Source organism: Peromyscus leucopus, chromosome 7 (genome assembly GCF_004664715.2).
Source record: "Peromyscus leucopus breed LL Stock chromosome 7, UCI_PerLeu_2.1, whole genome shotgun sequence".
NCBI lineage: Eukaryota > Metazoa > Chordata > Mammalia > Rodentia > Cricetidae > Peromyscus > Peromyscus leucopus.
In genome coordinates, this window is record NC_051069.1 from 34,303,499 (window position 1) to 34,329,544 (window position 26,046).

General features: G+C 35.3%; 1 pseudogene; it reads left to right on the top strand.

Annotated features, from left to right (window-relative positions):
* Positions 1-14,696: 14,696 nt before the first annotated feature.
* On the top strand, positions 14,697-19,978 carry LOC114687610 (annotated as a pseudogene).
* Positions 19,979-26,046: the final 6,068 nt, after the last annotated feature.

Genomic DNA, 26,046 nt, shown 5'->3' on the forward strand with positions numbered 1-26,046 from the left:
TCTTCACTAAGAGAATCTGTGGAGATAGAAAAGAAGAGTGAAAGTAAAGTGCCACAGAGAATTTACAAGTGTTTGTTCTATCACACATGAGACACATAGACTGGGAATGCCTGGAAATCACCCACATGCTTGCTACAGTCTACATGAGGCAAAGTGAAGAGATGCTAATCAAAGTGTAAAATGATTCAGTATAAAATACGATTAATTTCTGGATACCTAGTGTTCAGCATGTTAGGAATACTTAGCAATGCTTTGTCGTATACTTGAGTCTGAACTGATTATATCTTACAATTGTCTTCTCACTTTATCTATGTTATGTTCATATCAAACACATAAAAAAAGCAAGTCTATGTGGAGGGAGGCCTTAGCTTCAATTTTGGCACCTTACAATGAATAAATTGTTCAAAACAAGTTGTAAATCTTATATGATTTGTTTCATATTTCAGGATTATGTCTCAAGAAAGACTTCACATGAAAGTTTGACATTAACATGAATTTCAAAAGATGCATGCAAATAACATATAGACTGAGCTAATTGTGAATATATCTATGCATGTGTACATATACATATGTGCACCGATACCAATATATATGTATATATATGTATATATTATATATATTTAATTTAAAAAAAGAGGCCATGAACTTGAAAGAGCACATAGTGGGTTATATGAGATAGTTTGAAGAGATGAAAAGTTTGTATCACAATCTCAAAAAGATGCAAAATATTAAATATTAATTTACCATACTTTGGAGAGAAAATAGTGCTGTCTCTTTATTACCTGCCCTTGTTATCTCAAAGGACTGTATCAAGATACAAGACTCAGTGTTTCTTGGATTCCAAGAATATGAGGACAAAAATTAATTTCTCATATTTCTTGAAAATCTTTCTGAAATGCTTCTCATAAAGTTTAATGTAAATCTTTCAGCCTCTGAAGCCCTAGATAAAAAGTAAGCCACTTTTCTTGTGTTCACTCTGGCCATTGGATGATACACAGGAAGATTTTACTTATTTTATGTACTTTACTATACTTGCCTGAGAACCCAAAGTAAAATCTTCCTCAATCTCATCCCAGAGCACAGATGCCAGTTGTAAAAATGAAATGAGGTGATTTCTTTTGCATGCTAGGCCATGATATAGCTTCATGTCTTAAGGGAGTAAGGTATGACCTTCTCTTAGGGATTGGAACATCCTCTGTACTTATGCCATTATGAACTCCCATCTCCCACTGACCTTCATCTCATAAGGGAAATCTTTTGTTTTGGTTACTTTTTATTTTGTCTGTGAATCTTTAGGAGTAATATTCCACAGAGAACCATTAAAACTTTCTTATATATTTTTCAAAGTTTTCAAAAATGTGGAAAAATATTTAGTGTATCATCTCTCCTCATATTTTCCCATACCTCTTTTTAGAAATTGTGTTTTTTACTGCATTTATTTTCAATGTACTGAATCAAACCCACAAAGTCAAATCTGCCCCTGAGTAAGTACTCTGCCATTGATCAGCACTCAAGCCCTCCAGAATCACTTTTACCATGTTTCACCCTTTCTTAGTTAGTGTTCCTACTGCTGTGATGAACAACCATGACTGTGGTGATACTGTATTCCCCAATACATTGTGCACCTTAATAAACTTACTTAGGGTCAGAGAACAGAACAGCCACTAGATATAGAGGCCAGAAAATGGTGGCACACACACCTTTAATCCTAGCATTCTGGAGGCAGAGATCCATCTGGATCTCTGAGTTCAAAGCCACACTGGAAACAGCCAGGCATGGTGGTAACATATGCCATTAATCCCAGGAAGTGATGGCAGCAAGCAGAAAGATATATAGAGCATGAAACCAGGAACTAGAGCCTTGTTAAGCTTTTAGGCTTTTGAGCAGCAGTTCAGCTGAGATCCATTCAGATGAGGACACAGAGGCTTCCAGTTTGTGGAAACAAGAACAGCTGAGGAATTGGCGAGGTGAGGTTAGCTATGGCTGGTTCTGTTTCTCTGATCTTTCAGCGTTCACCCCAAAACCTGGCTCCAGATTTTTTACTAATAAGACCTTCTAACAATTTGTGCTGCCCATGACCACGGTATTTTTTAATGGAAGGCATTTATTTATTGGTGGCTTGTTACAGTTTCAGAACCCCAGTTAGTCTATGAACAACATAGCAGGGGGCCCTTGGGTGGTGGGCATGGGGCAGTATCAATGTTTAGGGATCACATCTAATCCACAAGTTGCAGACAAGACAGGGCCTGGATTGGGTTTTTGAAAACTCAAAGCCCACACTTAGTAACACACCTTCTCCACTAAGACAACAGTTATTCTATCAAGACCATACCTCCTGATTCCTCCCAAACAGTTCTACTAAATGGGTACCAAGCATTCAAACTTATGATCCTATGAGGGCCATTCTTATTCTAACCACTACACACTCCAGCCAAATATTTACAATAAATATTTAAATATTCAAAGCAAGTGCACTACTCAGTCCTTAAATATAACAGTATATCAATGATGCCAAGGATTTTTACACTCATTATAATAAGAATAGAGGATATGTAGCTAGACAGATGAGTTACCAAACACCCCTGTTTTCCATGTTCATTTCTGTAAAATAGGAATGGTTAAACTGTTGTAGGATGCTTTGATTGCATTCTGACACTTCTGAAACTGCCAATAAAGTTTGCTTTGAGTCAGAGGGTGGAGCTAACTACAAGCTTACCAAAATTAGCCCTAGAGTCTTTAGAGGTCCAGGGGCATAGAGATCTGGAAGACCAGGGACAGAGAGAGAGAGACCCAAGAAGTAGTAGGGCAGGGCTTGTAGAGAGTCTTGGCCCTTTTGGATCAAGGACAAGAGAAAGAGGAGGTCACTGGTCACTTTTCTTCCTCTTCTCTAATCATTCAGGTTCTTACTCTGATATCTGACTCCCAACTTTTTATTGCTAAAGAATAATTAGATGAACACTTCATTAAACTATCATTTATTTTTCTTACAATTTTTATAATTAAATGAAAAAGATAATAATTTTTGTTCTTTTTTTTGCCAGCTGTCACTCAGGCCCAGAAGAGGGCTATGAGTTAGCCCACCCCAATATCCACCTCATCTATGAACTGCTAGAGTATGTGAGGGGGCTGGATCTGTAGCAGGAAGGCAGCAAGATCTCCATGACACAGGACAGCAATAGGGCCTCTCAGAGGAGACCCATTAAGGGCCCAGTATTGATAGAGCAGAAGAAACCAGAGGTCTTGAGCCAGATCAACAATCCATTGCAAAGAGCACTTACAAGTAAAGATATATGGATTAAAGGGTATACTGTATGACTCACTGGACCACACTATAGCTTCCATGCCAAGACCTTTTGCTTGTTTGTTTTGTTTTGTTTTTTGGCTATACTTTTATATTTTGCTGCTTTTGAAAGGGTTCACAATGACAAATGGCAGAGGTGAAGGGACAGGGAGATAAGTGGAATTGGGATACATGATGTGAAATACACAAAGAATCAATAAAAAGTTAATTTTTTTTTAAAAAAAGAACATTATTGTATTTGAGGAATTAGTAAAATGTTAGCCACAATCACTAGTGCTCTTGAATTTAAGAAGGAATTATGTCCAGATTAAGATATCATTGGTTGGAAACATCACAAGTGTAATATGTATGTAAATTAAAGCAAAGAATGGATATTTTTGTCGTATACAGTTCTGATTTCAGGATATGTTGTATGATATTGGGGAAATTACAGATGCATATTGTCCATTTCTACAAATATCAAGTATCAGATATGGGGATTGTTCTGGAATTGGTTTTTCAGGTGAGATTTCTATTTGAAATCTTCCAGGAGCTGTATAAGAAAAAATAAGATTGTGTGCTAACAATCTTACCTTCTCACTTTGATTTATATTTGTTCCCAAAGCATGTATGATTAAAAATTGGGTGTTTAAGTTATCTGGTCATCGCTAAGGGACTGCTAATGAAGATACAAATGTTCCATCAATATTTCAGTTTATTTTGTTCAATTTTATTTAAATCATATCTAGTCCTTTGTGATCACACATAACTATAGTCACAGCAGTAAGAAGGCTGAGGTAGAAGGATTTAAGGTTTTGTGAAATGTAAAGACCCTGATGTTACAATCTAAAATATAGTTTAGACAATAGGTAAATGATTGTGAATCAATTCCTTTAAATTTTATTGTTTATTCTCAAGGGCTAAGGATACAGCTCAGTGGTATAGTTCTTGAGCATCCCATATGATGCTCTGGGCTTCTTGGATATCAATGAGTAAAAAAGTGTCAATGGTCAGTACAAGGCCTCTGGCAATAATATGCTAAATCTGAACTGAATCTAAGGTGAAGCTAATGCACTATGTCTTTATTTAACATGGTGTGGAAGTGTGACAGCATCCTTTGTAGAACTAACATTTTAGTTATTCACACTACTTAAAGTCACAATCACATCACATATAATAGGTAAAATTTTTATTTGTAAAGTAAGCTTATCTATTGAATTTCTCTTTTAATTTATGTTATGCAATTCAACTGACTTAGCTGAAATTATGACTGTATTAGGGTTTATTGCTGTGAAGGGACATGATGACCACAGCAATTTTTATGAAGGAAAATATTTTATTGGGGGTGGCTTACAGTTCAGAAGTTTAGTCTATTATCACTATGGTGGGAAGCATGATAACGTGCAGGAAGACATAATGCTGGAGAGGTATCTGAGAGTTCTACATCTGGATCTACAGCAGCAGGAAGAGAGTGAGCCACTGGGCCTGGTTTGAGCTTTTGAAACCTCAAAGCCCACCCCAGTGACACATTACCTTCAATAATTCCACACCTACTGTAACCAGACCACATCTCCTAATAGTGCCACTCCCTAAGAGCCTATGGGGTCCATTTTCATTCAAATCACAATGACTAATGTTTTTTTGCATGTTTGAATAATATACATTATCATGGTATTAAATGTTTTCTTTCAAGCTATGTATAGACTTATAACCTTTAGTCTTTCTGTATTCTTCACGATTGTGAACAAAACGTTAATCTAATTTCAAGTTATATGTAAGAAAATAGCAAAAAAACCATAAGTTCAAATTACTAAGAATTTATTTTTTTAATAAACTTGGTTTAGTTCAATGTGACATTTTTTAACCTTTGTAGTGGCACAAATACATTGCATACTCTCTAGGTAAAGATTAATACATAAAACTGAATTACAAGAAAATAAAATCAGCACCAAATTATATGACTTAGCTGCAATGTCCTGGAAAAAATTTCCATAGTCATTGAATCAAATTCCTTTCATATTGCTTGCTTCCAATGCTAGAGTTATCCACATTTAAATGAGAGAAGTATATCCCTACTTCTCATCTTGCACTAAAATTAATATGAAATTTATGAAAGATCTTAATGAAACACTTAAAAGTTTGAAGATAATGTGTATACATACTGGAAACACTCTAAGACAGCCAAGACACTCAATGAATTTCGGAAAAGGTATTTTTAAAAAAATCATTACTTTTTTGAGATTATATGAGATCTTGTTTTTTTAATGTGTCTCCTAAAATTTTTGTATCTATGTTTTTCTTTTCATTGCAGTTGTCTTCTGTTCACTGTATGAGTTTATCCAAAGTATCGACTTTTTTGAGATTATTATATAGTTGCATTATTGCCCCTTTCCTTTTCTTCCTCTAAATCCTTTCAAATATTGCTACTTGCTTTCTTGCCAATCAATGGACTCTTATTTTTCATTAATAGTACATTGATGATTAGTTAATGGCAGAAACAATGATGACTAAAATTGCATAAAAATGTTTCTCCACAAGAGGAGAAACATAATTAAGGAATAGAGGGTGTGTTTTCCAGCTCTTCCTTCAACGGGAGATTAGGAAGTAGAATGTATACAGAACTCAAACATTTTAATTACCAAAAGACCAAATTTGGTCTTTAAATGCACTAAATAACTGAATACTTATCAATAATAAGTGTAACACACACACACACACACACACACACACACACACTTCAACACCTATAGCCATCAAAATGGAAATCCAAACTATATTAATCTATGACCTCATTTAACTCACAATGGGTATAATTAGGAAAAATAAATAACCAATATCATAGCTGTGATTTAACATAATCCATCTGTCCTGCAGCAGAAAATGTAACCATGGAAATAAATAGGGAGATTACTCAAAAAAGAAAAATGTACTACCACATAATTGTTGTTGGATACCTAAAGAATCAATCTTAACACACAATGTAGTTAGAGATACACCCATGATTATTACTATTCACAATAATAACTTTTAGAGTTAGCACAGGAACCTCTCAATTGAATTTCAACTAGAATTCATTACATTAGTTCCTGGAGTTGTTCTCCCTCTCCTCCCAAAATAAAAATGGGTTCACATTTTCAATCATTCTTCAATCTGCTGCTAGGCTATATTATTCAAGGATATAATTTTGGCCAAAGCTTTATGAAGAGTAGAGAGTAAGAATAATCCCTAAAGCTCTATACTGTACATATGTAATACTTATATTCCTCATCTGCTGGCTAATATTTGTGAAATAAATATAACACTACAAATTGACAAAAGAGGGTCAAGTGCATATTATTTACAGCTGCAATGTGGGTTGTATTTAATAGCCAATCAATAAAAACACCTAGATCATGAAGGCACTGACATTTCCAAAGGACACATTGTTGCCCAAGAAAGAACAAAAGACAATCTGGAGAAAACAAGGCAGGCTACCCCAAATTCTTCTCTGTTCTCTCTGTTCTTCCCACCCAATCCCCCAGGCTCCTCCTAGCACTGAACAGAACACAAGCTTCAGCCTCCCTTCCTTCCTGTTCACATCTCCTGTGGAATGCACAGACCATCCTCTCTTAGCCTCCCCTACCATCATTCTATATCAGCCCCTAATTCAGGCAGATGTCCCCTGCTCAACCACAGGCCATCCCTGCCAGAAGACCAGATAGGTTGGCTTCAGACATTTTCCACACTCTCTGTTCCCCCAGACCCAATCCCTCAGGCTCCTCCTTAGCCCTGAAACAGATCACCACCTGCTGCCTCTCTGCCATGTCTGCTATTGATTCTACAGATTATCCTGTCATAATCCTCCTCCCACACCTCAGCTCTCTGTCCCAGACCCCAACTCAAGCACTCTTCCTCTGTTGAAATGCATGGTACACCTGCCAGAAAGTCTGATGAGCTGCCTCTAGACGCTCTCTACTCTCTGCTCCCCTAGAGACAATCCTTCAGTCTCCTCCATAGAACTACAACAGATTACCAACTGCTGCTTCCCGTCTTCTCTTCCCATGTCTCCTGTGAGTCCCACAGACCACCCTCCTCACTGAAGTCCCTCTTTAACTTGTCACTGCATCTCAGCTTCTAACATCATCAGGCATTTCCTGTGAACAGAAAAGCAGAGCAAGTCAGTAAAACAAACAACACACAACCATGACACTCTGAAAACTCCAGAGTGAAAAAATAAATCAAAAAACAAACCACTCACTCAACCAAGACAAAGCCAGAAACTAGCACATAGGACTTTAATTGCCATAAACCCAGATGCCTAGATGTCAGCATAAATACACAATCAATACCAGCCAGGGCAATATGTCTTCACTAGAGTCCCAATATCCCAGCACAGCAGGCCCTGAGTATTCCAATATAGCTGAAGCAAAAACAAGACCAAACAACAACAAACAAACCCCCTTAAAACCAACTATATGAAGTTGATAGACATCATTAAAGAAGAAATCAATGAATCCCTTTAGGAAAAAAAATTGGGTGAAATGAATAAATCCCTTAAAAAAGGCAAGAAACAAACAAACAAACAGTTGAAGGAAGTGAAACAAAATGTTCTGTGGGGGCCCACAGAGGCTCCCCAGTAAGTCATTACTTAAGGTCAGAAAGTCTGAGCTTGCTTTACCCAGCAGGACTGCATAATGGGATGATTTGCCTGAGGGCATGGTTACCAGGTGTTTTGAAGGGTCTATACTTGTTGATACTTTATACCTTGACCATCAAAGGGACAGATATTTTGCTCCTCCCCTTGCTGACGTATAAAAATTCCATCATGGTTAAACTCTGGGTGATTGGCTACTGACCCAGGGTCCTCCCAAAGCAATCCTGTGTCTCTGCCTTTCTCACTGTCTACATCTGTATTTCTGTCTAATACTTCCTCATTCCTCTCTCCTCCCCTCAAGAACCCTCGACAGGTCAGAGCTGGACTCTTATATTGTTCAAGATCTGAAAGTGTAAACAGAAGCAATAAAGAAAACACAAACTAGCTGGGTGGTGGTGGTGCATGCCTTTAATCCCAGCACTTGGAAGGCAGAGCCAGGTGGATTTCTGTGAGTTTGAGGCCAACCTGGGCTACAGAGTGAGTTCCAGGAAAGGCACAAAGCTACACAGAGAAACTCTGTCTTGAAACCGCCCCCCCACAAAAAAAAAAGAAAAGAAAAGTTAGCTCATGCAGACCCACTATAATGCCATATGGCCAAGGAACAACAGAATGCCAGGATTAGACATATAGACAAATTCTATAAAGATATAAATTTGAAAATTATATTATGCCAGAATTTGAATAATAACTGCAGCAGCTTTAGACTGGGGATTTTTCCTGAGCACTCTGACCACTAAGTGTTAATGATACACTGCTTGGGACATAACAAAATGCCCATGGTGGCTTGAAGATTTTGTTTTGGTCTAGTGTCCTTGAATCAACCAAAGCTACCAGCCTGAGAGAAGGCTATCATATACTTCTGGATTCTCAAAAATTAAGTTATGGGATTAATGAGTAAGAGTGATAACTCTGTTTATTAATGGTGTCAAAACTTGAAGAAAATGATTGGAAATGAAACTCTCTTCTGTCATAATTTAATGATGACTAAAAATGAGCAAAAGGAAGTGGAACACATGTCCAAAACAAAAAATGATATTATCTATGTTTTGAAACATCATGAATGTATCCTTGCTTACTAAATTCTGTATAAATAAAGAAACACTGGATGTTAGTCAGCCAGGCTGCAAGATTCTCCAAACCACCATGGCCTGGCTCACTTCCTTCTCCTGCCAACTCCTTACATCTTCTTCTGTGACCTATCCACCACTAGGAATGACTCCTGTCTACTTCCTCTCTGTCCATCTCTCCTAAAGTGAAACTAAGAAGTATCTATCCCATATATGAGTCCTCCATCGCTGCTCTTGCTTCAACCCATCTTCAGGCCCTGCCCTCATCCAGAGCTGGAGTCCAGCACTGGAGAAGCTATTTTAATATCTAACAAAATAGACTTCAAAACAAAAGAGATTATTCAAAAGAGATAGGGAAGGATCCTACATACTCATCAAAGAAAAGTCCACCAAATGACATTTGAATTCTTAACATCTATGCCCAAACACAAGGGCATCAATCTTTGTAAAAGAAGCACTACCACAGCTGAAATCACACATTGACCCTCACACATTGATAGTGAGAGTCTTCAATAACCCACTTTCACCTATTGACAGGTCATCCATCCAAACATTAAGCAGAGAAATGCTAAATCTAACAGATGCTCTAATCCAAATGAATGTAACAGATATTTACAGAACATTCCACACATACAAAAAAAAAGAATATATCTTTTTCTCAGAATCTCATGGAACTTTTCCAAAATTGACTATATACTCAGACACATAGAAAGTCTCATCGGATCTAAGAAAATTAAAATAATTCCCTGCATGTCATCAGAGCACCACAGAATGAAGCTGAATTTCAACAACAGAAAGTTACAAATTCCTAGAAACTGAACAACTCTCCACTGAATGAAAAAATTGGTCAAGATAGCAATAAATAAATTAAAGACTTTCTATAATTCAATGAAAATGAATACACAGCATATCCAAACATATGGGACACAATGCAAGTGATGCCAAGAGTAAAGTTCACAGCCCTAAGTGCATATCTAAAAATAAATGGTGAGGTCTCATACCAACAACTTTACAGCACACCAAAACCTCTACAACAAAAAGAAGTATGCACACACAAGAGGAGTAGATGGTAGGAAATAATCAAACTAAGAGCTGAAATCAGTAAAATAGGAAGAGCACAATACAAAAAGTCTTTGAGAAAATCAGCAGTATAGACAAACCCCTTTCCAAACTAACTTAAGATAGAGAATAAGGGGTTGGAGCAACAGACACTGATGAAATCCAAGATAATCATTAGTGCAATTTAAAAAACCTGTACTAAAAGAATATTTAAAAGTCTCAAAAAATGGATAATTTTCTCAATAGGGATTCTTTATCAAAGTTAAATAAAGATAAGGTAAACAATTTAAATAGATCTATAATGCCTAGTGAAATAGAAGCAGTCAATAAGTCAGTTTCCCAACCAATAAAAAAACCCAGGGCCACACAATTTTAGCATATAATTCTAGTAGACTATCATAAAAGAGTTAACACCAATACTCCTTAAACAGATGGAAACCAAAAAACAGATGGAAAATTTCACAATTCATTTTATGAGGCCGTAATTACTGATATCCAAATCACATAAAAACTCAATGAAGAAGGAAAATTGTAGACCAATTTCCTTTATGAACATAGATGCAAAAATAATCATTAAAATACTTGCAAGCTGAAGCCAAGTACACATCGAAAAGATCATCCACCATAATCAGGGAGGATTCAGCACACATATACAAGGATGGTTCAACATACAAAAATCAACAATGTAATTCATTATATAAATAAACTGAAAGGGAAAAATAACACATGATCATCTCATTAGACACAAAAATGTCCTTTGACAAAAGCTAATCACTCTTCAAGATAAAAGTAGTGGAGAGATTAGGGATATACCTAAACATAATAAAGACACTTTACAGTAAGTCTAAAGCCAACAGCAAATTAAAGAGAGAAATTCAAAGCAATTCCACTAAAATCAGGAACAAGACAAGGTTGTTTATCCTTTCCCTATCTATTCAGTATAACACTTAAAGTTTTAGCTAGAGTAATAAGACAATTGAAGACAATCAAAGAATACAAATTGGAATAGATGAAGTCAAAGTATTGTTATTTGCAGATGATATGATAGTATATATAACTGACCTTAAAATTCCACCAGGGAACTCCTGCAGTTGATAAACACTTACAGTAAAGTGGGTGAATAAAAGATCAACTTTAAAAAATCAGTGGCCCTTCTTATACAAGTGACAAATGGACAGAGAAAGAAATCAGAAACAACACTTTTCACAGTAGCCAATAATATAAAATATCATGGGTAATTCTAACCAAGCAAATAAAAGATTTGTATGATGCAAGCTCCAAGAATTTGAAAAAAGGAAATTGAATAAGATATCAGAAGATAGGAAGATCTCCCAGGATCAAGGATCAGTGGGATTAACAGTAAAAATGGCCCTTCTACCTAGTACAATCTACAGATTCATTGCAATTCCCATCAAAATCCCAACACAATTCTTTACAGACATTGAAAGAACAATTCTCAAGTTTATATGAAAAAAACAACAACAATGAGGACAGCTAAAACAATTCTGACCAATAAGAGAACTGCTGGAAGTATCACTATCCCTGATTTCAAGATGTACCACAGTGCTATAGTAATAAAAACTATATGGTTTTGGCATAAAAACAGATACATTGGTCAATAGAATCTAATTGGAGCCCTAGACATAAACCCACACACCTATGGACGCCTAGTTTTTTGTAAAGAAGCCATAAATACACATTGGAATATAGACAGCATCTTCAAAAAATGGTGCTGGTCAAACTGGCTAGAATTCAAATAGATCCATGTTCCTTACCCTGCATAAAACTCCAGTGGATTGAAGACCTCAATATAAAGCCAGATACACTAAACCTGATAGAAGAGAATGTGGAGGATAGTCTTGAAATCCTTGGCATAGGAATTGACTTTCTGAACAGAACACTAATGAGTGCAGGCATTAAAATCAACAATCAATGAACAGGACTTCATTAAACTTAAAATCTTTTATAGGGCAAAGAGCATTGTCAACAAGACAAAATGACAGCCTGCAGAATGGGAAAATGTTTTCACCAACTCCACATACAATAGAGGACTAATATCCAAAATATATAAGGAACTCAAGAAACCAGATATCAAAGAACAAATAATCCATTTCTAAAATGGGGAACAGATCTAAACAGAATTCTCAATAGAGGAATTTCAAATGTCTGAGAAACACTTAAAGAAATGTTCAGCATCCTTAGCCACCATTGAAATGAAAATCAAAACTGCTTTGATATTCCATCTTACACATGTCAGAATTCGTAAGATCAATAATACAATGACAGCTCATGCAGATGAGGATATGGAGCAAGGGGAACAGTTCTCCACTGATGGTGGGAGTGAAAACTTGTATAGCCACCAAGGAAATCAATATGGCTATTCATCAGAATATTGAGAATTGATCTACCCTAAGTCCCAGCCATAGCACTCTTGGGCATATATAATAACCACTCTTTCCTACCACAAAGTCAGTTGCTTAGCTGTGTTCATTGTGGCTTTATTCATAACAGCCAATAACTGGAGACAACTTAGATGCCCCTCACCCAAAGACTGGATAAAGAAAATGTACATTTACACAGTGGAGTATTATTCAGCTGTTTAAAATCTGGCAAATGGCATCATGAAATTTGCAGGCAAATGAATGGAACTAGAAAAAAATCCTGAGTGAGGTAACCCTGACCCAGAAACAGTTCAAACGAATTATATAATTATAATAAATAAGAAGATTAAAACAATAACAAAAGACCTGTCTCGAAAATATCTCAGGCCTAGATAGATCCATAGCAAAATTCTGTCAGACTTACAACTAATACTTTTAAAAATTATACAAAAATAATAAATATAAGAAACCTTCCAAAATCCTTCTACAAGCCAATATTGTCCTAATATTCATAACAGATAACGACACAACAAAAAAGAAAACTACAAACTAATATTTCTGATGAACATAGATGAAAAATCCTCAGTGAAATGTTCACAAATTAAATACAAGCATATAAAACAAAAACCAACAAATAAAAACAAACAAAAAAAACAACAAAAATACATCATAATCAGTTTGGCTTTGTACTCTATATACAATGATGATTCAACATATGTAAGTCAATATATGTAATAAGTCATCTTTAAAAGATTATAAGATCATTCTAGAAAAACCTCTGTGAAAATAAATGATAAATATCTTACGGAAAGTAGGACTAGAGGAAACATACCTACACATAAGAAAAGCTATATACGATAAACCCACAGTCACCATCATCCAAAATGGAGAATAACTTGAAGCAGTCTCATTAAAATCAGGAGTGAGCTGGGAATATCTAGTGTCTCCCCTCCTTTTATGTACAGTGCTTGAGGCACTAGCTACAGCAATAAGATCAGAAGAGGAAAATAAACAGATACAAATAGGAAGGAAGGAAGTCAAATTATCTCTAATTGAAGATAATGTTATTATACATAGGAAATTCCAAAAATTGTAATAGAAAACTTATAGAAATGATCAAAATATTTTTAACAAAGTGCCAGAATACAAAATCAACTTATAAAAATAAGTACTTTTCCATACACCAATAGCAATCTTCCTCAAAAGATTATGGACTCATTTTCATTCACATAGCTTAATGATACCCAATGTCAGGAAGTAGAGTGTGGATGGGAAATGGGGCCTGTACATAAAACCTCAAGAACTCCCTCCAGAGACCCTTATCACCTGTCACTGTTCTATTTCCCAAAAGTTTTACAGCTTTCCCAAACAGCACTACCAGCTGGGGGGTACCTAAGTTCATAACCTTCATTTAATTCAAATGTTTCTCTGTTTAATTTTTTTTAGGATGACTTTTCTACTGATGAATATAGACTATTAAAATTACCCACTATAATTGTTTGGGAGTTAGCCTATGTCTTTATATCTAGTAATATTTGTTTTATCAAATTGAGTAGATTCACGGTGTGTGTGTGTGTGTGTGTGTGTGTGTGTGTGTGTGTGTGTGTGTACGTGTGTGTTTAAATTAAAATGTTATCTTGATTGATTCTTCTCGTATTTAATATACTGACAAGCAAAGTGCATTTCTTGGTGGTAACAAATAGACTGGTCCCCTTTTCACTCATTTTACTAGTCAATATATTTTGATTGGAAAATTGAGACCATTAGTAAAAGATGTGCACTGATGCCTGTCTTTCAGTTGATTCATCTTGTTTGCTGTTTTGCTCTTTCTCATTTGACTAACTAATGACCTAATGTGGCCTGTTGTTTCCTGTATCCTTCCAGATTTTTTATCTTTGCTTTCATTTGAAATAGATACCTTCATTTATATTCTGTAGAGATGACTTAGTGACCATAGATTCCTTTAGCCTGTTTCCATCATTGGAATATTTATTTTGTCCTCAATTATGACAAAAGATTTTTCTAGGTAGAGTAATAAGTATTTGCAAATGTCTTTAGATCTCGAAACATTTCACTTCAAGACTTCCTGATGATGGGTAACGACTACACTTATGTGAGGTATCAAAATCTATAGCAGTCCCACCAAAATGACTACTCAAATGTGAGCAGATCAAAATTGACCAATGAATGTACCATAATGAATGGGAAAAAGCCCATGAGACCTCAGCCCTACAGAAATAACTACTGCAAAATGATTTAAGATGGGAGAGGGCAATATGATCCTCCCAGGTAAAAGAACCCCAATTGGTTGTCCAGTGTCAAATGATCAGTCCTAAGAAATATATACAAGTAACATTGTATGTGCTCAACAGGATAGTATAGTCATTTCCACATGCCATTCGCATACTAACAGCACATATTTATCAGCATGTAGGTGTGCAGATTCATAAGAATTCAGATGGAGAAAAAGGGGAGAGGCTCATGACAAGGAGAAAGCAGAGGTAAGTCAGAAAATATAGGAGGTCTTTGGCCAGTCACAAATTATGTGACTCATTTATGAAATGCAACTGCTCTGGCAGAAGATTCTTCTCAGCATGAGATGAGTACATAAATTCTCTTCTAAACCTATTTTTTCAGGCCCAACAAACACCCTTAAACAGTTTTTGCATTATTGCACCAGTATGGATATCTTGCCTTGCAGGTTGGTATTGCTGTATGTAGGCTCCATTAGTGGGTAATATATCTTTTTATACCTATCACCCTGCATAGAGCTTTCCAGAACCCTGAAAGCTAGGAGAGAGAGAGAGACACACACAGAGAGAGAGAGAGAGAGAGAGAGAGAGAGAGAGAGAGAGAGACAGAGACAGAGACAGAGACAGAGAGACAGAGATTCTTGTTCTCTTCAAGACTGATTTCTCTATGTCCTTCAGTCAAGATGTATACTTCAGAAATAGTCTTTCCATCTGGTTATGGTTGGCAGCCAAGAGCAATAGCAATATATTGTGTTTAGGTCTTTGCCATGTGCCATCATATTATCACAAATTAACTTACAGTATTTTTTAGCTTTCATAACAACCTGACAAAATATGAGCTCTCAGTCACCGCCACTACTTTATAAATTTTGAACACAAATCAAAGCAAAGGAAATTTAACTGACAGAATTAATTAGATTAAATTCTCAGAAGGACCCCCAGGTTGCAATTTCTAATTATTGTAAAAGTAAAAACTTTTGAAAGGGGAAATTTTATAAAGTGAAATAGTCAATGAGAGACTATTGAACTGAGCTACTGCAATTATTGAAATATTTCTGATAAAGGAAGTAGGAAATATAGAATAGGAATATGTAGAAACATTCCTATTTAGGATGTGGAAAGTAATGAGATAATGCAACATATTTCCCTTCAGATATGAATATAATATGGAGATGGAATCTTGTTTTGGGGTTTTTCTTGGGAATTCTACAAGCCCAAGGGTAAATTAAAAATTTCTGTAAAATTGTGAGTCCCTTAGGTATTAAAGAGAGATTGGTCCAGAGTGTAAGTAAATAAAATCCTTCTATGCCCTTCTTATACCAAGATGCTATTCTTCAGGGAAGAGAACTAACAAGATTCTTTCCATTTAAAGCCTGGCATATTACATTAATATCATTACACTTACATTGAAACTCCTCCATATTGTAAAGTGACAAGTAGACCAATATGAAGACTTTTAAGTAGTGAAAGATCATAATCAGCAAATGTAAGTTACAATCCATAAATATTTCCAAGGCACTTTGTAAATTGTTAGTAAAAACAACAACAAGAGCCTCATAATGCACAAATGCTGAAATTTTCATTTCAAGTAACAATAAGAAAACACCAATCTTTTCTGGCTCAACAATGGTGAGTTTATAAACTCTATGTACCTTAATGTCTTTGTTTATGATAGAAGTTCAGAGATATATGACAGGTCCAATTTTCCCATTTTTAAACCTTGCGATATAAATAAACCTGACATGAACATGTTCCAGATAGAAAGTAGAGATATTTTTAAAACATAGTATAAATACATTCCTTCTCCAAGTACAGAACTTTGAAATGTAAACTTTGAAATTTGATTCTGTGACATACAGTAGTTTCTCACCTTGCCTTTATTCAGAGTCCTTACTTGTGCATGGATAATGTTTCGATTTTTCATTCTACATCTATCTAATCTGAACAAATATAAATATTAATTGTTAAATTTTCTATTGCTATTTTTTCTAAAAAGCAATTTAATCAAGTAAAAGAAGAAATAATAAGATGAGATAAAGGTGTTTCTGTCCAGTCATACTTTCCTTATACCTTGGTTTGTAAACAGTCATGTTTATATGAAATGACCCAGCCTTCATTCAGTATTTCAGAAGCTGAGATACATTGACATGTTTAGCTTGGAAAGACTGTAATAAGGGAAACTCTATGGCACTCACTGCCATGAGAAAGGCAGATTCTACAGTATGAGCCTGGGGTAGACTTGAAAATTTCCTGTGACTATACATTGGTGGAAAGAAATATAATGTGGAAACAGATATTTTGTCTTACAGTGTAATGCATTGACCAATGCCTGCAGATTCCAATAGGAAAATAATGGCTGTTGGAATTAGGTTTTTTTGTGACTGAATTTATCCTGATTGGCTTAACAGACCAGCCCAGTCTCCAACTCCCTCTGTTCTTCCTATTTCTTCTAATGTATTTGGTGACTATGATGGGGAATTTGGGTTTGATAATTCTAATTGGACTTAATTCACATCTTCATACACCCATGTACTTTTTTCTCTTTAACTTGTCTTTGATAGACTTCTGCTACTCTTCAGTGTTTACACCCAAAATGCTGTTGAACTTCATATTAAATAAGAATATTATCTCTTATATAGGTTGTATGACCCAACTCTATTTTTATTCATTTTTTTGTTATTTCTGAGTGTTATGTGTTAATGTCGATGGCCTATGATCGCTATGTGGCCATCTGTAACCCGCTCTTATATAATATTGCTATGTCCCCTAAAATATGTTCCTACCTAATGCTTGGTTCATATTTGATGGCATTTTCTGGTGCCATGGCTCACACAGGATGCATGCTGAGACTGACCTTCTGAGATGCAAACACCATCAATCAAACTTCTGTGACATCCTCCCTGTGATGCAGCTCTCCTGCACCAGCACCTATATCAATGAATTGGAGGTTTTCATTGTGGTGGGCATCAACATCATTGTGACCAGCATCACCATCTTTATTTCTTATGGTTTCATTGTCTCCAGTGTCTGCCATATAAACTCTACTGAGGGCAGGTCCAAGGCCTTCAGCACCTGCAGTTCCCACATAATTGCTGTTTCTCTGTTCTTTGGATCAGGTGCATTTATGTATCTTAAACCCTCCTTGGCTGGGTCTATGAATAAAGGAAAAATCTCTTCTGTCTTTTATACCAATGTGGTTCCCATGCTGAATCCATTAATTTACAGTTTGAGGAACAAAGATGTTAAAGTTGCCCTTAGGAAAACCCTGAGCAGGTGGAAATTATGTTAGAAACAGCATCTCTACTTTCTTGTAGCTTTGTGGATGTTTATCTTTTTATTAAAATATTAGATGAAATATGTTTCCTATTTTATCATGTAATTATTAGGTATATTCTCAATTTGTTTTCAGGTTTTGTTAATAATAGCTATTCCTTTCTCGTCATCATTTAGTACATATGTTTTATCATGTTAAAAAATTTAATTCATTGCATTTTATTGTTATTATTGATTTTTTTCTTTTAGGAAAGATAAATTATTCATTAAACTATCAAGCAAATGCTAAGATGATATTTTGCTAATGAATGGGATGTGTGATTCTTTTATTATATTTCACTGAACATCCAAAGAGACTATTTCTGTCATCAAACTTCAAAAATGAATATCTCAGGTATATGCAAGTTTCTCAAAGACCATTTAAATACAACCCGTTTTGCTGTTGTAAACATTGAGCCTTCTTGTTATAGTTCTTTAATATTTTTCATTGTACCCAAACTCACACTAGATTTATATATATAAATATATACAGATATATATATTTATGACATGGATTGTATACTAATGTGCAACAAGGTTGATAATTAAAGTATTATAGTTATTCCAATAAAAAGTCCCAAGTACTTTTCAATGTACTTAATATTTTTGTGTCAGTAAATGTGAAAGAAAAAAAATTCCATTTTGAAAGCTTACTGCCTTTGTTTTTAGATGATTAACACATTTCTCATGTTAAATGTTGATTAACTTTCCACTAGAAAATAACTTAGTGGCACTCTTTGTTGTGATTTAAGGTAGTTTAGAGGTGATTGGCTCAAAAAGCCAGATTTTGTACAAAAATAATAAAAATATGAATTTGAAATGTTTTCATGTGTTTGATATTTAAGAAGATGAGAATAGGAAAGAAAAGAGCCTAACAACATTCCGCCATGCTCTCCAAGACGCAAATCCAGATTATGACTTCCCTCTCTAACAGGGTTTAGAAGATACATTGCCACGTAAATTTATATCTCTGTGAGTATTATCTGTGTGTATTATCTTCCACTTTCAAATTTTTGAGAAAAGCTACAGTCCTCAACAGGTATATGCCAATGATGTTGGGCTGTGAAAAGGGAATGGCTACATTTGGGTGGAATCAAAAAATAACATAGTGGTCAGATGAGATAGTTCATTAGGCAAAGGCACCTGCTCCTCAGGCTGATGCCCTATGTTCAATTCCTAGCACCCACATACGAGAAGGAAAAAAAAAACCTGATTCCCAGTGTGGTCCTCTGACTTCCCCACATGAACTGTGGTATGTACACACCACACATAAGCTAATTAATTAATTAATTAATTAATTAATTGATTAAGAATAAAGAAAGAATGATAATTGAAGCTCAAGTTAGGAATTTGGAAATAAAGTGAAAATTAAAGCACCCCACTATTCAAATCTCCAAATTAAAATTTCTAGATTTCCCTAAGTAGGATAGGTTTAAGTTATTTATCATAAAGAAATATTAATTCCTGAAGGTCTAATTGTCCTAGAATATCTGGGGACAATTAAAGTTTTCTGATCTCTGGACATTTATTTGCGGATTCTTTATAGTTCTGTAGTCAGTAAAACCTCTCGTTTCAGCTGGGAAAATTTAAACATCCAAATGTTAAACCAATGAATAAATCAAGCAATTGAAAGAAATTTTGTGGTCAAACTCAAATTATTATACTTCTGTCCAAGAATTGGAGATTGCATTCTTTTTTTTTTTCCTCTTTGGGCAAACAGACCAAAGACATTTGTGCTGAAGATCATTAATCAAAGAACAACAGAAAGCTTTGTGCTACAAAAGTATTCACAATTTTAGTGTTTTTATCATAACTTTGTATTTAAGCATTGTGAAATTTAGTATAAGTGGTTGATTTGTGTATTGTGATTAGCTGGTGGCCATTGGCATCACTGGTTTTCACTCCAAAGTTTATATTTATTTAAATCAGCTGAGCTTTCAGTTTTTCTTTCATTTGTAATTTTCTTACTTTGAGATAAAAGGCTTTTCTCATAGATTGGACAATCTTCATAAATATTCAAAATAACTTTTCCATTGTCTCTAATTCTCCAGAGAAGGGGTGTGTTTACACTGTTATAACTTTTACCGCTAGTTGGAGTATCCATATTAAATTATCTCACGAAGTTTTCATCCAACAAATCTCAAAATATAAATAAAACTTGTTACAACATTAGAAGATACATTTGTTTTGATATGAGTTCTCATCATTTAAGGAAATTTGAAGAAAAATAATATTTAAATAATAATTTTTAATATTTAAGACTACTACAATTATTATAGATGATATAGTTGATAACTTTTTCATTGACTTTAAGATGTACTTATTTGATTTTCTTTTCAAAGAAGGAAAGCACTAAGAAAAATTATATTGTTATTAATGTGCTCAGAGCTAAGGATGGAGAGATATTTCATTTAGTATAAGTATTTGCTGAACAAGCATAAGGTTTAAGTGTGGAGCTCAGCATCCATAATAAAATAAATCCAGTGTTTTCGATGAGTACACTTATAACATGAGAGCTGTACCATGGAGACAGGAAGAATAATGGATGATGCTGGGCAGACACTACCTCCAGATTTAGTAAGGTACTGTCTCAAAAGACCTAGGATGCGGGTGATAAAGCAGGACACTTGACACTCTTCTGTGGTACACCTGTGCAGACATCACATATTTAAAAAATACTCAAAAATACTCAAATGCAGAGAGAGAGAGAGAGAGAGAGAGAGAGAGAGAGAGAGAGAGAGAGAGAGAGAGAGAAGTGTAATTGTCATATTAAGAATTAGGACTAGAAGCAAAGCACGATGCTCACTTTTTCCTACTGGTTTTTTTTTTCCTTTTATTTTATTTTACAATATCATTCAGTTCTATATATCAGCCACGGATTCCCTTGTTCTCCCCCCTCCTGCCCCCTCCCCCTCCTCCAGCCCACTCCCCCTTCCCACCTCCTCCAGGGCAAAGCCTCCCCTAAGGACTGAAACTTTTTCCTACTGTTAATAAGGAACACATTTGTAACACAATGTGAAAACATGGACATCCAGAATGACATAGAAAACTAGTTTCCTTCTTAATAAACACAGGGGAGATTTGGTGGCTTTACCTTGAATTCACTTCATATAAACTTCTAACAAGCAAACTGCTAGCACAGTTCGAAATGAATGTGATCAGGGTATATTCCAGTTAAGAGCTTACAAAAGTGCAAATGGAGTTTTGAGTTGCAGTCTTCCCCCCGCCCCATCTATTCTTTTTGAGACATCACTTTGCATTTCTTTTTACTGTATAATTCCACAACAAAACATTCTGTACTAGCTATGTAACTAGGGACTGATAGGCAAAGTCCCTTACAAAGCCACCATAACTTAAGTTCAGTAAAAGCAAAGCAGAAAGGCAGACATCCATAATGTATCGTACTGCTGCATCTAATGCACAGAAAGACAGGAATACAAAGCAAAGTAATTCATGGCCATGAAACTGAGAGGTACCTAAAGAAATCCTGCATACTGGTGAGAAAGATAAACACATATATAAGACTATGAAAAGAATAAACTGTACTACAACAGCAAATAGACAAGTGAGAATTAGGAATGTGTTAAACATTATAAAACAAGAAAATGACAACAATTAAAATATGACTTTCAGTTCCAGGACAGCCAGAGCTGTTACATAGAGAACCCTTGTCTCGAAAATCAAAACAGAATAAAAATATGACTTTCAAAATTAATTACTAATGTGGTAGTCTCAAATAAAGACACATGTTAGAAGACTTGGGTAAATGTGTGTATCTTGCATCTAAGAAATGTACATCAATGGAAAAGACCAAAAAAAAAAAAAAAAGCCTTGAGTGATGGCCTGGAAATATGAATTCCAAACAAATGCAACTAGAAAGAAAGCTAGTTTACTAGTACCAATACCTTAAAAATGGACTTCAATGCAAGATTATTCAGAGGGATAAAGAAGACCAAATCATACTGATGAAGAAAATCACTAATCTAGGGGACATTACATTTCTAAATATAAATTCATCTAGCATTAGCAAATCCAAATTCATGGAACAACTAACCTCAAAACATGATCATCTCACTAGATGCAGAAAAGGTATTTAACAAAATCCAACACCCCTTCATGATAAAAGTCTTGGAATGATCAGGAATACAGGGAACATACCTAAACATAATAAAGGCAATTTGCAAATTTGCAGCAGGCCAACAGCCAACATCAAATTAAATGGAGAGAAACTCAAAGCAATTCCACTAAAATCAGGATCGAGGCAAGGCTGTCCACTCTCCCCATACTTATGCAATATAGTACTTGAAGTTCTAGCCAGAGCAATAAGGAGATTAAGGGGATACAAATTGGAAAGGAAGAAGTCAAGCTTTCCCTATTTGCAGATGACATGATAGTATACTTGAGTGACCCCAAAGATTCCACCCAGGAACTGATAAAGCTTATAAACACCTTCAGCAACATAGCAGGATACAAGATCAACTCAAAACAATCAGTAGCCCTCCTTTATACACTGGACAAAGAAGCTGAGGAGGCAATTAGAGATATATCAACCTTTACAATAGCCACAAATGACATAAAATACCTTGGGGTAACACTAACCAAGCATTTGAAGGGCCTATATGACAAGAACTTTAAGTCCCTGAAAAAAGAAATTGAAGAAGATGTCAGAAAATGGAAAGATCTCCCATGCTCTTGGATAGGCAGGGTTAACATAGTAAAAATGGCAATTTTAGCAAAAGCAATCTACAAATTCAATGCAATCCCCATCAAAATACCAACACAATTCTTCACAGACCTGGAAAGAATAATATTCAACTTCATATGGAAAAACAAAAAACCCAGGATAGCCAAAAGAATCCTGTACAATAAAACAACTTCTGGAGGCATCACAATCCCCGACTTCAAGCTCTACTATAGAGCTACAGTAATAAAAACAGCCTGGTATTGGCATAAAAACCGACATGTGGACCAATGGAATCGAATTGAAGACCCTGACATTAACCCACACATCTATAGACATATAATTTTTGACAAAAAAGCCAAAAGTGTACAATGGAAAAAAGAAAGCATCTTCAACAAATGGTGCTGGCATAACTGGATATCAACATGTAGAAGGCTGCAAATAGATCCATATCTGTCACCATGCACAAAACTTAAGTCCAAGTGGATCAAGGACCTCAACATAAATCCAGCTACTCTGAACCTGCTAGAAGAGAAAGTAGGAAGTAGTCTTGAATGCATTGGCATAGGAGATCACTTCCTAAATATAACACCAGTAGCACAGACACTGAGACAAACAATCAATCAATGGGACCTCTTGAAACTGAGAAGCTTTTGTAGAGCAAAGGATACAGTCAACAAGGCAAAGCGACAGCCTAGAGAATGTGAAAAGATCTTCACCAACCCCACATCTGACAGAGGACTGATATCCAGAATATATAAGGAACTCAAGAAATTAGACATCAAAACGACCAATAGTCCAATTGAGAAATGGGCTTTAGAAATAAACAGAGAATTCTCAACAGAGGAAACTCAAATGGCTGAAAGACATTTAAGGAATTGCTCAACATCCCTAATCATCAGGGAAATGCAAATTAAAACAACTCTGAGATACCACCTTACGCCTGTCAGAGTGGCTAAGATCAAAAACACTGAAGACACTTTATGCTGGAGAGGATGTGGAACTAGGGGAACTCTCCTCCACTGGTGGTGGGAATGCAAGCTTGTACAACCACTTTGGAAATCAATATGGAGCTTTCTTAGAAAATTGGGAATCACTCTCTCCCAAGATCCAGCTATACCAGTCGTGGGCATATACCCAAGAAATGCTCAATCATACCACAAGAGCACTTGCTCAGCTATGTTCATATCAGCATTGTTTATAATAGTGAAAACCTGGAAATAACCTAGATGCCCTTCAACTGAAGAATGGATAAATAAATTGTGGCACATATACACAATGGAATACTATTCAGCAGAGAAAAACAATGACATCATGAGGTTTGCAGGCAAATGGATGAATCTTGAACATTTTTTAATGTGTTATTTTGATGATCATGTATGCCATTTTTTCCACCTTGATTTTTTTAGCAATCTGTTAGGCTATAGCAATATAAAAAATGTTGAAAATATAAAAAGAAAACAAACACAAACAAAAGAAGATATCAAATTCTTGCATGAAATTAAATTTTCATTAGTATGTAGATATTTTATTAATATATTACATTTAATTATTATTGTTTATTCTTTTTTATTGGATAACTACAAATCAACAATGTTTTATTGGAAAAATGTTCATCTCATTAATAAATTGTTAATGACCAAGCAGGGCACCCACTGGGAAATTTTCAGTAATTGTTAAAAAATATTAACTTGAGTTGCAAGACCATAAATGTGATTTGGCTTTAGTTTTTTGATTCATTGTGTGGTTTTTTTTGGGGGGGTTTTTTTGGGTTTTTTTTTTTTTGAGAAAATGTCTTATTATGTAGCCCAAGCTGTCCTGCATTTCAGTATGTGGAACCAGTTTAGCCTTGAACACACACAGATCTGCCTGTTTCTACCTCATTAGTGATGGAATTGAAAGAGTGCACCACTACACACAGAACAGTAAGAGTGAACTTGGAGGTCTGGTGATATTGCTCAGTGGTCTTCATGTCTCACATGGGTGAATTCCTGAGTTTGATACAGATATTTAAAAACAAAACATGATGGTGAGAAAAATAATTTCCAAAATGTGACTTCCTTAAAAAAAACAACTTAAAAATAATAATGAGGTAGTAGATGATATTGGAAGTAGATCCTGTGCAACATTACCATGAAAGAATGTGGGAACTAAGAGAAAAATATCAAAGGCAGCAGATTTCCCTTAAGAGATGAAAGATGACTGGCAGATGGGATTTCATTATTGGTTCAATCAAGGAAGAAGTACAATCCCTAAAGAAGAAGGTGTACCTAAGTAGAGAACTGGTCCCCAAAGATCTAGACATACACCATTGCCTAGCATGTAAATGCAGTAACTCCATTTCCTCTTTATATCTGGGCTCTGTGACCAGTGCCCAGAAAAGAGACGGAGAGAGCCCCTTCATTACCCATAGCCAAGTGTAGAATAGTGATAAATTGTGTAAAATATTCTGGTGTCTCACCCAGTGGTCAGTGTGATAAAAGGAAAAGCTGTATGCTTCCCTGTGATTCTTCAGTGTTAGTGAGTAGCTTTATGAATTATGATCAGTAGCTCAGAAAGATTTCAATAGAGTATGGGATATTAATTTTGTGCTTCATTGTATTGGAATCAAGGAAATTTAAGTCCTCTTCAGGACTTCAGGGTAAATTAAATTGGTAAGTAAGGACATTTTCTCACCAAAAGTGGGTAAGTTTGGAATTCTATGATGATTTGTAATTGACACCTTCCCTGAGATATGTTTAAACTCTAAAACAATAATGTGAGATAAGAAATTTGTTTTGACCCATGTGTTACTTGTGAAATGCCCAACATTGAAGCTAATTCAAATATAGCTTTCTTGCATATAGACCTACTTTTATTTGGTTTTAATGTTTATGCATGTAGTGAGAAGATGACCTTAAGATATATCCTCTTACCAAATTCAAGTTGACAAGGGGGCATTATTTCTGTTAACATGTTGAACAGTAGTTTTATAGGTCTAGGCATCTTTCCCAGTTGAATGGATTTCTTTTTGGCATAGAGTCCCTGTATGTTTAAAACCAACATCTTGGATTTGTAACATTTCTTTTTCTTTTCCAGCAGTTTATCCAGTGAACTTTGAGATTACTCTACCCGTTAAAAAACCTTCTTTTCTTCACTCCATTTGCTCTAGTAAACAACATTTTATTTCCTGATTTTGTGGATATAGCTATTTTAGATTACACATATCATAGAGGTCATAGTTTTCCATTTTAAGCTTTGATCTTATTATGTTTGTGAATGGCTTTGTGTTGAGTTAAAATCAAGCATCCAAGATCTTCCTTTCCCAAATTTGTGCAGTCGTAAAATTTAACCAAAAAAAATGTCCTGCAAACTGGGCAAAAAATGTTTCTGGACAAAAAC